This window comes from Cotesia glomerata, linkage group LG9 (genome assembly GCF_020080835.1).
Source record: "Cotesia glomerata isolate CgM1 linkage group LG9, MPM_Cglom_v2.3, whole genome shotgun sequence".
NCBI lineage: Eukaryota > Metazoa > Arthropoda > Insecta > Hymenoptera > Braconidae > Cotesia > Cotesia glomerata.
Genome location: NC_058166.1, coordinates 5,904,463 through 5,916,215, shown reverse-complemented (window position 1 = coordinate 5,916,215; position 11,753 = coordinate 5,904,463). Strand labels below are relative to the sequence as shown.

Genomic DNA, 11,753 nt, shown 5'->3' with positions numbered 1-11,753 from the left:
TCAAGTTATTACAATTATTTGTATAAACATAAACGCTAACAAAAGTATAACAATAACTAGGAATGAAAAAGATTATTTAACAATCTATTTTCCATCATTATTTTATTGATGTTAACTATTTTTGTACATTTATAAAAATTTTAAATGATGGAAAATTTTCGATTGTTGGGAATGTTTATAATTATATTATTTTTAATGAAATGTATCAATATATTAATTCGCAATCCTTTTTTTCTAATGATGATGTATTTCTGCATATATTAATGGATCTATAGATGAAAAGTGTACTTATTAATATGCATTAATACTTAAAACATAAACAATCTGGTGTTACAATTACTAAATTTCATCAGATTTGTTTATATATAACAAAGAATTGTAATGCAATATTGATATGGTAATATATATATATACTTTGACAAAAGAACTTTTGTTACTATTTTAATGAAACGATAGTTTATATTTTTAGTATAAGAAAGAGTAAACAAAAAAGTTGTGTTAGATAATTATAGTCATAATAATAAAAATAAAAATAATAATAATAGTAATAATAATCAATGATGTGAATTATCAGAAAAAAATATGTATAATTATAAAATAACACCAACGTAACTCGATAACTTGACATTACTACTCTTCTTATTTAATCTTTAATTATTCTCAACTTCCCTTGAATAATAATTGAAAATTGATATATAATATAAAAAATACCTCTTGACACACTTTCAACTACCTGCATATACATGTATAAAAACACTAAATTCGAATGTTGATTTAATATTAACTTACATGTGTTGAGGTACGTAAGAAAATTTCAATCGATTGAAAACTTACATAAAATATCGCTCTTTTACATACAGAGCAATTAACTATAAAATAATATTTAAGATGGGCGGTGGGTATATTAAGGAAATATAAATTATTGAACAATTTAGAAATAATTAATAATTTTAATTATCATTATTCTAACGATATTTCGATTTTAATCGATTGCACTCGGGGCCCTTGTCTGTGACCTGAAGAGCTCTCACCAAGACCGATTAACTGATTTCTAGAAATTTTTAACAAAAAAAAAATAAAATAATAATAATAATAATAATAATTGAATTAAAATGATTATAATAACACTTATAGTTATAAACATGTCTAAAACTATGATAACAATATATGATTGCAGATAAAAACAATTATTTAATAATATTATTTGTATTATATTGAATAAAATTAAAAAATGTTTTTCTATGATAGTAACTTAAGAAATAAATTGGACGAAACAATACATACATATATAAGTATAACGGTAAATTAAATATTCATATCTATATACGCGTCAGGTCGATAAATCGATTTTTTTTATTTTGTGAATACAGATAAAGAGATGTTATTTATAATAACTGGCATCTAACAGAAATAAAATAAATAATTTATTATTAAAGATTATATGATTATAAAATCTTATAAACTAAATAATTTATTCATATCTAATGGAATGAAAAAATTTAGTTGATATGGAAAAAATTATTTAATATAAAAAAGTCTTTGGAAAATAAAATTAAGTTCTTTTTACATAATTTATCAAATGTTTCCTAGCGAATGTGACATTGTATTGTTAGATGTACCTTATTTAGTTTTAATAAAAGGTTTACAAAGAATGTTTAGTTGCAATTGTTTGGAAATTCACAAAACAATGAAGTTGTTACGGATTGTGATAAAAATTTTTCTAACTGATTGTTTTTAAGTTGAAATATTTGAATATTATGTCATTTTGGTAAAGCAAAATTTTTCAGAAATAAAAAATAAATGTGGTTTATTTCCGGTTATTCGATTTTTGAATTATAATGTAATGATATTTGTTCCTTTTTTAAACGCGATCAAAAAAATTTGATCATTTATAAAATTTTTCGAAAAAATAGGTATTTTTATCTATTTGTACAAATAACGCGAACACATTTGATTGTTTTTTGATCTTTTACTATTTGAAACAATGTCAAAAATATTTTATTTTTAATTTTAAATTTAACCTTCTGAATAAAATCAAATAAACTATTTTTTAAGTCCAAAATATGATATTTTTATAAAATTTTGGTTTGAGAGATTTTTTGATTAAAAAAAAAAAAAAAAAAAAAAACCGATACAAGATAAATTACTTTAAAGATGCATGTATAAAATGAAGTATTAAAAATGACACATTAAAATTATGATATTCCATAAACTGATACTTAGGTTACAATGTGTCAAAGTTTAGTAAGTACAAAAGTCCATTTTAATGATTATTTTCACGTTGACATACATATATGCAGTAAGTTTATACTTTTCGGGTAAGTTGTATGTTTTTCAGTAATGTAAATGTAATGTTGAGATTGTATCGCGGGAAACAAATACTTTTGACATTTTCAAGCTACAATTAAAGAAATTGATGATAATTATTACTCAAAATATCACAATTTTCATTTACAAGTGTATATATATCAATGCGAAGAGTTGTCCGAAATAAAGTACCGTTGCAAATAAATAGTAAATATATACTTCAATATTAATCAATTCCAACTTTGTTTTTACGTCAGACTTTTACCGAATCTTAGATATAATTTGTTGGTAATAAAATTATTTTAATTACTATTAATTTTTACAGCAATTAATCTATGGTGCTAGTTCTGTAATTCAATTAGTAAATGATTATCAATAACTGTAAGTGAATTGATAGTCGAGTCAATGAAACTGGTGATCAAAACAGTGAAAATATTTAATCAGTTCAATATGATAATTGCTGGATAATGATTATGAGAAAACTGTTATTTAGTTAATATTATTGAATGTTTAGTTACTTTTTAATGTGAGAATATTTGCATCATTGTTTTTTTTTTGTATTTGAGGAGTTTTTATTACTATCATTATAATAGTTTGTATATTTAATTCTATTTAATTAATAGTTGAACAAAATGTGAGTTTTTATTATATATACATATGTATATGTATATGTATATGTATATGAATATGAATATGTATATGTATATGTCATTATCCGATGGATTGAAAAATATATTGTTAACAATGAAAGTGTACACAGTAAATTCCAGCGTACTTAAACTTTAATGTATCTGTTATTACGTTTCAGGTTTAGTTATTAATGCCCTCTCTTGTGTTGATCAATTTATATTTTTACATTTTTCCTAATAATTTCTTTATCTATCTTAACAGTAAGAAAGATTTACTAAGAAGCATACAAAAAAATTTTTTTAACCATACAATAAATGAAAAAAATTTACAATTGTAATCGCCATTCCTCTCATATAATTCCATACATTATATATAATATTTATCTTTAAATACTTATAGAAAGTCATAATTATATATTATTTGCAATCGTCACAAGTAATAAATAAGTTTGTTGGTCTTAATATACACAAAAGGAATGTATTTTATGATAAAATTATACTTTTTTCATTTTAGTGTTATATACTTCATAAGAGAGGAATCGAAAAGCGGGAGAAAATATTTTTCAGGAATATGCCGAAATTTCAATAAATACACTGAGAAAAAAAATTTGTTTTGAAAAAAGTTAGCAATGTAATCAGAAAGTAATTTGTTTAAAATTTTAAATAATTTTATTTTTTATCTGAAGAAATAAAAATTTTTCAGTGACTTTTTTGCTAAACAAAAATTTTTCTAGATTTTGGATGAAAATTCATAAGTTGTTCATATAAAATTCGTTTTTTTAAACAAGAAAGTTACATTGAGAAAAATTTTTATTTTTTCAGCGAAGAAATAACATTTCTTAATAAATTAATTTCTTAAAAAATTGCTCATTTTTTTTAAATAAATTTTTTCTCTCAGTGTAAAATAAAATAAAACAAAAATTAGTGGATATTTCTCCCACTTAGTCACTGTGTAACTTGACGATTACTATAATTATATTATCATTATCACTTTTATTATTTTTCAAGAGAATATAAAAAATCGTGTGGCACATAGATGGTTGGAATGTTATTTTGTATTATTTTTAAATTCAACATTAATAGTAATACAGTACTTTATTTTTATGAATAATATAATTTTCATTTCGTTAATATAGAGATATTTATATATGTATATATTCAAATTTAAATATATGTATTATATTTATATGTATATATAATAATTATATGTATAATTATTATACATAGATATAATTAATTATTAGTAGATTGTATTTTCTGTACTTATTGTATATTTTATGTTGGCTGCAGGTTTTGATTTGAGGGGACATTTGTTTTATTTACTAACAGAAGACAAGTATCAACTGTTAAAAATAAAGCAATCTGCATTATTATTCTGTTGTAATATATATTATTTTAAAGTTTCACTTTTTTTATTCCTCCATTGTTGCATATGACCTTTTATTAATTGTTCAAATATGCTTTTTTGGATTTTTTTTATTATTATAGTTTTAATGTAGCAAATGCTGACCATACGCTTCTATATTAATTTTCGTGAGTATATTATAGATAGCTGACAATGTCTATAAAGTTATAAGCATTTCTATTGTTCGTATATGTTGTAGCCGGTTTTTTGTTGCTCCATAACATCGATGAGTTTGCAATCGATGATAGAGTTTTTGATCCGCGTTAATTTACAGTTCTACAAGCAATTTCACATATTCTTCCCAGTCTATTGAATTGTTAATTATTTGGTTTTTCTATTAATCTAAAGACACGGTAGTGTCTTGCACCAAGTGCCTGTAATGCGCCACCTATGTTACGCGTCGGTGTACTTTTACTGATTTGTTTTAATCTGTATCTCGAAGATATCAGAATTGTGTGAAAATTCAAAGTTTTACAAAAAATTGAAACAAATATTGTGAATTTAACTTGTAGCACTGAAAAGCAGCGATTCATTGTAAGACTGTAAGGAGACGACCTTGTATCTGGATACTGTATTGATTAATACATGCTGTAAAGAGCAGACTGTTTTTATGTGTTATTTTAAAAACTGTGTATTAGTATTGTTTGCAAGTATATTCTGTAGCGTGTGTTTTTATGTGATTATTGTATGTGTGAACTTAACAAACTGTAAGGAGTTATTGCGCAGAGGAAGGTATTTGCTTGGGGGCATATGGTTTTACAATTCTGAATTATTTAAGTATTTTTGTTGCTGCACGACAGGGAGATATTCAATATTTTTATACATATTTTATACTGAATTTCGGGATTTTATTATATTCGTTATATTTCTTTATCGATTCATTTTAATATTACTTTTAATTAAAATCCATTGTAGAATAAAAAGCCCGGTCTCGTTGTTTATAAACGTAGTTACATATAATCTTTTTTATTTATACAATCTACCGCTATCATCTTCAAGCCTTTGTCTTTACTTTTTTTTTTATTTTATTTTTTTCGATAATAAACAAAATTTGTTTTATAAATTCTTATACAAAAATTAATGCGTCGATTAGAAACATATTTATATAACATTATAATAAAATATTTACATAAATTTTATATATTTATTTCAATTATCGACGCACAATTAAAAGAAATATTTTTCTACTAGCACCAAATCTACCAAGATTCTTGGTCCGCTGTAGTTTACTATGCCTTAACATTCACCACTGTTCGTATATTAAAGAATACATTTTTTTAAAATTTTTTTTTCTTTAATGTACCGCCCACTTTAGATTATTTATTTGTGGAGTAAGTTAATATTACAGATTTAAACAACGAGGCTGGGCTGATGAAGTGAGTATAGAAAAACACTATACATATATAGTTATATATACAGAGATCTATATCAGACCATCGAGCTTTTCACCCCAATGATTTTGATCCTGCTCTTTTTTTATATATATATTTTGTAACGTCTATTATGAGTAATTTTTTTTGTAAAAAAATTTTATTTCTTCTAGAAAAAAATTTCTTTTGAAAAAAATTAGCAATTTTGTAATAAAAAATTAATTTGTCTAAAATTTTAAATAATTTTATTTCTTACCTGAAGAAATAAAAATTTTTCTCGCAGTAACTCTCTCGTTAAAAAAAGTTATTTAGATTTGTAAAAAAACAATTTTAGATAAACATCTTGTGAATTTTCATCCAAAATTATTTTATCCCAAATCTAGAAAACTTTTTTTTTTAAAAAGAAAATTAATGTCAAAAAATTTTTATTTCTTCAGCTAAAGAAACAAAATTGTTTAAAATTTTCACCAAATTAATTTCTTATTGCAAAATTGCTCACTTTTTTCAAAATAAATTTTTTCTCTCAATGTGTCATGAAAAAAACAATTCCAAATCATTTTTAGAATATATTGAAGAAAAAATTTTGTCTTTTTTTGCTATCTTTAAAGAAGAAATTAGTTTTTAAGCAAAAATATTCTAATCTTTTAAAAGGAAAGAAGATAATTATTCTTGGATGAAGAATTTAATTATAGCGATAGAAAATATTGGTCTCTTAAGTCAAGATGATGAAACTCAAAAAAAGAAACTATTAAAGCAAACAAAAGGTTATCTTTAAAGTAAAAAATAGAAGTATAATTTCGATTGGAACGATTAAATAGAATAATTATTATAAATTGTCTAAACAAATAGAAAAAAACTCTGAATTTTTGTTTAATTTTTACTAATAACAATAAAAATTACTCACAACAAATGCCGCAAAATTTAAAAAAATAAATAAAATAACAAGTATTGTAGGTAACGAGCTCGGTGGTTTGGCATGGAACGCCTCTCATATATACATAGAACTAAAGCTTCGTTAACTTAGTACTGCCTGATATTTAAATGATTAATTATTCAGTACTCATTTTTAAAAAGTGGTATTTAACATCTTATAGTAATGTATTTAAACTAGGCTTAGCCACTGCAAATAGACTTTCCACCGAAATTTAAAAATCACACATATGCGTAATTAAAAACAGTAATAAATAATTTAATAATTTCAATTGCAAAAAAGGATGTATCAGAAGTTTTGTTTTAGTATTCCAGTTTTAAGACTTAAAAAATTATTATTATTCCCAGCTAAATTTTGAATTTATAGAAAAAATGAACACGGTGAAAAGTTTTGCAAAGCGGTGGATTTTCCCTGTGTTGTCATTCTCGCGCTCAAGTATTCCAACATGCCCGACATCAATTAAAAATTATTTTTTTATTTTATATCTAAGTAATGTAAATATCTTATTTAATACCGGTCGTCATATCGTATACGTATGTAACCACTTTTAATATAATATTTTAGAGTCATAATTTGACTGTGAAACTTAGTTTCGAATTAAAGCCAATTAGATGTTTATACTTAAATAACAAATAACAAAATATTCAACACAATAGTATCAACATCTCCAATCTTATTTATAAATTTTTTTACACTTTTTAGTATCATTCGAATCATTTAATCATATTAAGTTCCGATTGAAATATAATTGTATAAAAAATAACAAGAAAACTACTACTGATAAATATTAAAATAAAAAATTTCGTTAATTGACGTCGGGAATGCATTACTGCTTAAACTTGGTGGCTTTAACTGAGGTCTGAATGTGTGTCTATATGGACGACAGGCCAGCATTTCGTTGATCACGAAAATCCCAACATTCGAGAATGCATAAATTGAAAATAGAATTTTCAAAAAACGATAACCTACCACGTAACAGTTTTTTTATCGTTTTTTTGTCTTTTTCTTATACATATAAGTATATACACGCATTTACACACGCAAACACACTCACGCGTACAAACACTTATGTGTATCTATATACATATATGTTTACACATCTACACATATGTATACACATACACACACTTCAATAACCATGGCTCAAGTATGTATAATCGTTCCTGCACGATTCTCAACTTGTCTTAATAGTTTTCGTGTAACTAATTGCACTTATTTCGACGTAATTTAATGAAACATAAATTAGAACACAAGATGGCGACTAAGTGGCCCTAAAACGCAGGAGGTATCATTTTGCTTTTATTATTATTTTTTTTTTTTTCTTATATTCTTGTAGAATATATAAAGTCCAATGTATAATCATTGATTCCTAAAAATTATATATAATTTATATTGAACAACATTTATTTATACATTAGTATAGTTGTTATATAAATTATACATAATTATTTCTACTATGATTTTCTTATATTTTATAGATTACTTCATATTTATTTCCAATCATTACTGTAGTACTTCAACTATTTCTTTAATCATTTTTTAATATGTATTGTCGTTAGAACTAAATTTTTGCATCTACATCGTTATATTTAACTGCAAGTGTTGGTAAAAATTTAACTTTAAAACTTAGGCACAATGTGGAACTGCTTAGACCATTCTCACACCCCCTATCCTCTTCATTGCTAGTTCAAGTAACAATGATAATCTAATAAATACCATAGATACACATTTAAACATAAAAATATGTAATGTATGACTTTTTTTTTTTTAAACGTATACCTCCACAATATAGTTATAATTACTTTTTATTAAATTTATTTTTAGGAAAATAATGAGCAATATATTGTATGATTTTTATTTTCATCTCTATTTTTAAAGTTGATTCTGAAAACTTAGATCATCGTGATACTTGAACATCATGATTGAACCATACCAAACGTGAAATATTGTGAGGTAGCTGACATTGAGCTGTTTCAGGGCCAATCGGACTTTTTTTCCCTCAGTCGCTAGTTTTAGTTTTAAAAATAAATAAATACCAAAAATTCATTATACTTTACATTTAAAAACAACTTTGCAAGGCTAATCATCAAAATATATAACTACGAAAAATTTTGTTTCATTAATTTGAGTTATAAATTTATAAAATGACTAGAGGGATTATCTTTTCTCGACTTTCCGGTTTATATTCGCCATCTTGGTCCCATTTAACGACCAGATGAATCTCGTAAATGTATCTTAATTTTTTTTCTTCGTATAGTAATTTAATAATATATTACTAATTATCTTAAACATATATACTAGGAGGTTACAATATGTTTGTGAAAAATATACATCAAAATTTTGTTACTTTTTTACATCACAGATATTTTAATATAATATATTTTCATTTAATCTTAAAACTTTGCCCGTCTCATTAATTAACTCATCACACTGAATCATTAGCACATCGTCTATGATTACAACAAGTGATAGCTCGATCGATTTTTAAATAAAAAATTAAAATATCACGAACGATTTAATATATAATTTTAATATTTAAATAATACGTTAAAATATTTTTAATTTATTTTCAATTTTCAATGCATTGATTTTATTTAGATTTAATATCCTAACTATATTTGGCATTGAATATTATGAATTTAATAATTTACTTCGAAAAGCTATCTCCTTTGTAAATCAATTTTCGATAGTATCTTTCCTGGTGATTTAATTATTTTTAAATAAAATAAAAAAGTTTTTAGTTACAATTTATAGTTTTAAATATCTTCATTTCGTATTGAAAAAATCAAATTTTTATATGAATTATTTTTATTTCAGTTAAATGTCGATTGTCAATAACTCGACATAAATATATTTATATATATATATATATATATATATATATATATATATATATATATATATATTATAATAATAATAATAATAATAATATTAAACTCGATAATTGTATCGTTTTTTTGCAATTAATCATAATGATAACTAATAACGACAATCAATGATATATGTATGCCATAATATAGATTTCACATATAACGATATTTTCATTTTTCATTAAAAGTTTGAAGAAATACTTATTAAATGGATCAGAATATGGTATCACAATAAAAGAAGAGTTGTTTGTAATAGTAAGATCGAAAATTACTAAGAACTATGTGTATTTTTTTTTTTTTGTATCATTTTTCGTATTTAAAGAGATTTTAAAATTTTTTTAAAGATTTAACTTTTATTCAACAGTAACTTACGCTATACTTTTTCTGTAATTTTGCTTGGATTATATTCATTTTAAAAATGACTGATACATTAGCACAAAGTGATGAAAATGACGGGATTATTTAATTACAATTACATACAATAATCATTAATGCTTTTTTTGCGTTAGTTGTTTTGATTAAATCCTAAAAGAGACCTTAATGTTTACACACGATAACTTGGAATTTTCAATTATTTTTCATTTTCTTTGAATAGATGAATTTAGTTAAGTTTTTATTATTATTATTAAGTTAGTCTTGCTCTTTATGCTATTTTTATAGTACAACTTTTAAATACACACATATCGATAGATTTTTTAAGAGATGTTTTGTATTTTTAAAACACACTGGTTCGAATAGACAAATAAATTATTTAATACCTTTCCAACTCGAGTTTCAAAAATATAGGACAGTAAAATATTTTATAAGTTAAATTTGAATTTATTAAAATGGTAACTTTCAAGAATTTTCAAAATTTCAGTAAGAAAAAATTTTTACTGTAATTTTAATTTCTATTTATTATAATTTTAATTTTAATTATTTATCGATTTCGAACTTTCTTTTAAATATATTTTATCTCTGTCTATCCGTGTATGTATTTAACAGAAGTAACATTTCACATATTATTTAATTATTTATTTAAAAAAAAATATATTTAGAGATATTAATTTATAAAACACATATTTTTGAAAAAAAATTTTTAAGTCGATAATTTTTATTTAACAAATAAAAAAATATTTAAAATCTCTCAATTTTTTTTGTTAAAAAAATACCTTTTTATAAAATTCAATTTTTTTATGAATATTACAATGTAACCTATTAAAAATTTAAATTAAAAAGTTTTTAAATTAATATCTCTAATAATATTAATAAATAAATTTTTAAAACTTCATGTAATTAAGCAAAGAGAATAATTTAATAAAATGTGAAATGTTGTTTAAATATTAGGAAGAAGACAAAAATGAATTAGCCACTCAAAAATTGAAAAAAAAAAAATTCACTAAAAAATAAATAGTATTATTTTGGTGGCCAGTTCATTTAAGATTTTCTGCCTCATACTTGTCGTAATATTGTACACGTTAAAGTTTCAGTCATATCAGTAATATGAGCCGTGATAAGTGCGAAATCTAAAACGAGTATCTATTTACGAGTACATAAAAAAGTTCTGTACGGTTGTTCACACATGTACAGTATAATAGTTACGGTTACATATTCATCCTTAACATTATGGTAATTTATCTTTTATAAGTTTTTGTTCATTTTATACGAAAGTTTGGTCCAATAGAACATTTAACTGTTTTATAATAATATCTGTTATGTGTATGTTTATGTCCAAGATAGTTTTTTTATACTTTCTTCATCCTCAGTAATTTTTTTTTCTCATCACATTATCCGTAGTATACTTAAATAGATATAATAATATGAGAACTTGCGGGAATAGGCTTAGTGCTATGAGTGGGTGGAAATTTTTGTTTATTTAGCGTGTAGGTACTTCGTTATTCATCATAATTTTTTTTTAAATTTCTGATAAAATTGTTGCGCCGAAAACGTGATTTCCTTAATAATTTTGAAACGTTAGCAAATATTCAGGCCCTAATTTCTTCTGGTTCTTCATTTTGGTTAGTGTTTTATATTTTTTCTTTGTATAATGTAAATTACTTAAAATTATGCTGCTCGATCATACTAGTTTCAAACATTATTCTATCCGCGCCTTAATTTATACTCTTCTTTATCTACTTTGATCCATTGATATCATTTTCACATACCCTATTGAGTCTTTCATTAATTAAATTTAATAATTAAATGGAAATAATTAGTCCACCATACCATTTACGGCAGAAAATTTTCCATTTGTATAAAAAA

General features: G+C 23.3%; 1 protein-coding gene across 6 annotated transcripts in view; it reads right to left on the bottom strand.

Moving 5' to 3' along the window:
- Positions 1 to 11,753, bottom strand: part of LOC123271993 (mushroom body large-type Kenyon cell-specific protein 1) — a 96,162-nt gene continuing 84,409 nt past the window's right edge. For all 6 annotated transcript variants that reach the window (XM_044738558.1, XM_044738559.1, XM_044738556.1 and 3 more), the window contains one exon: positions 1 to 1,051. The gene's annotated coding sequence lies outside the window, so the exon portion shown is untranslated. The remainder of the gene's footprint in view (positions 1,052 to 11,753) is intronic.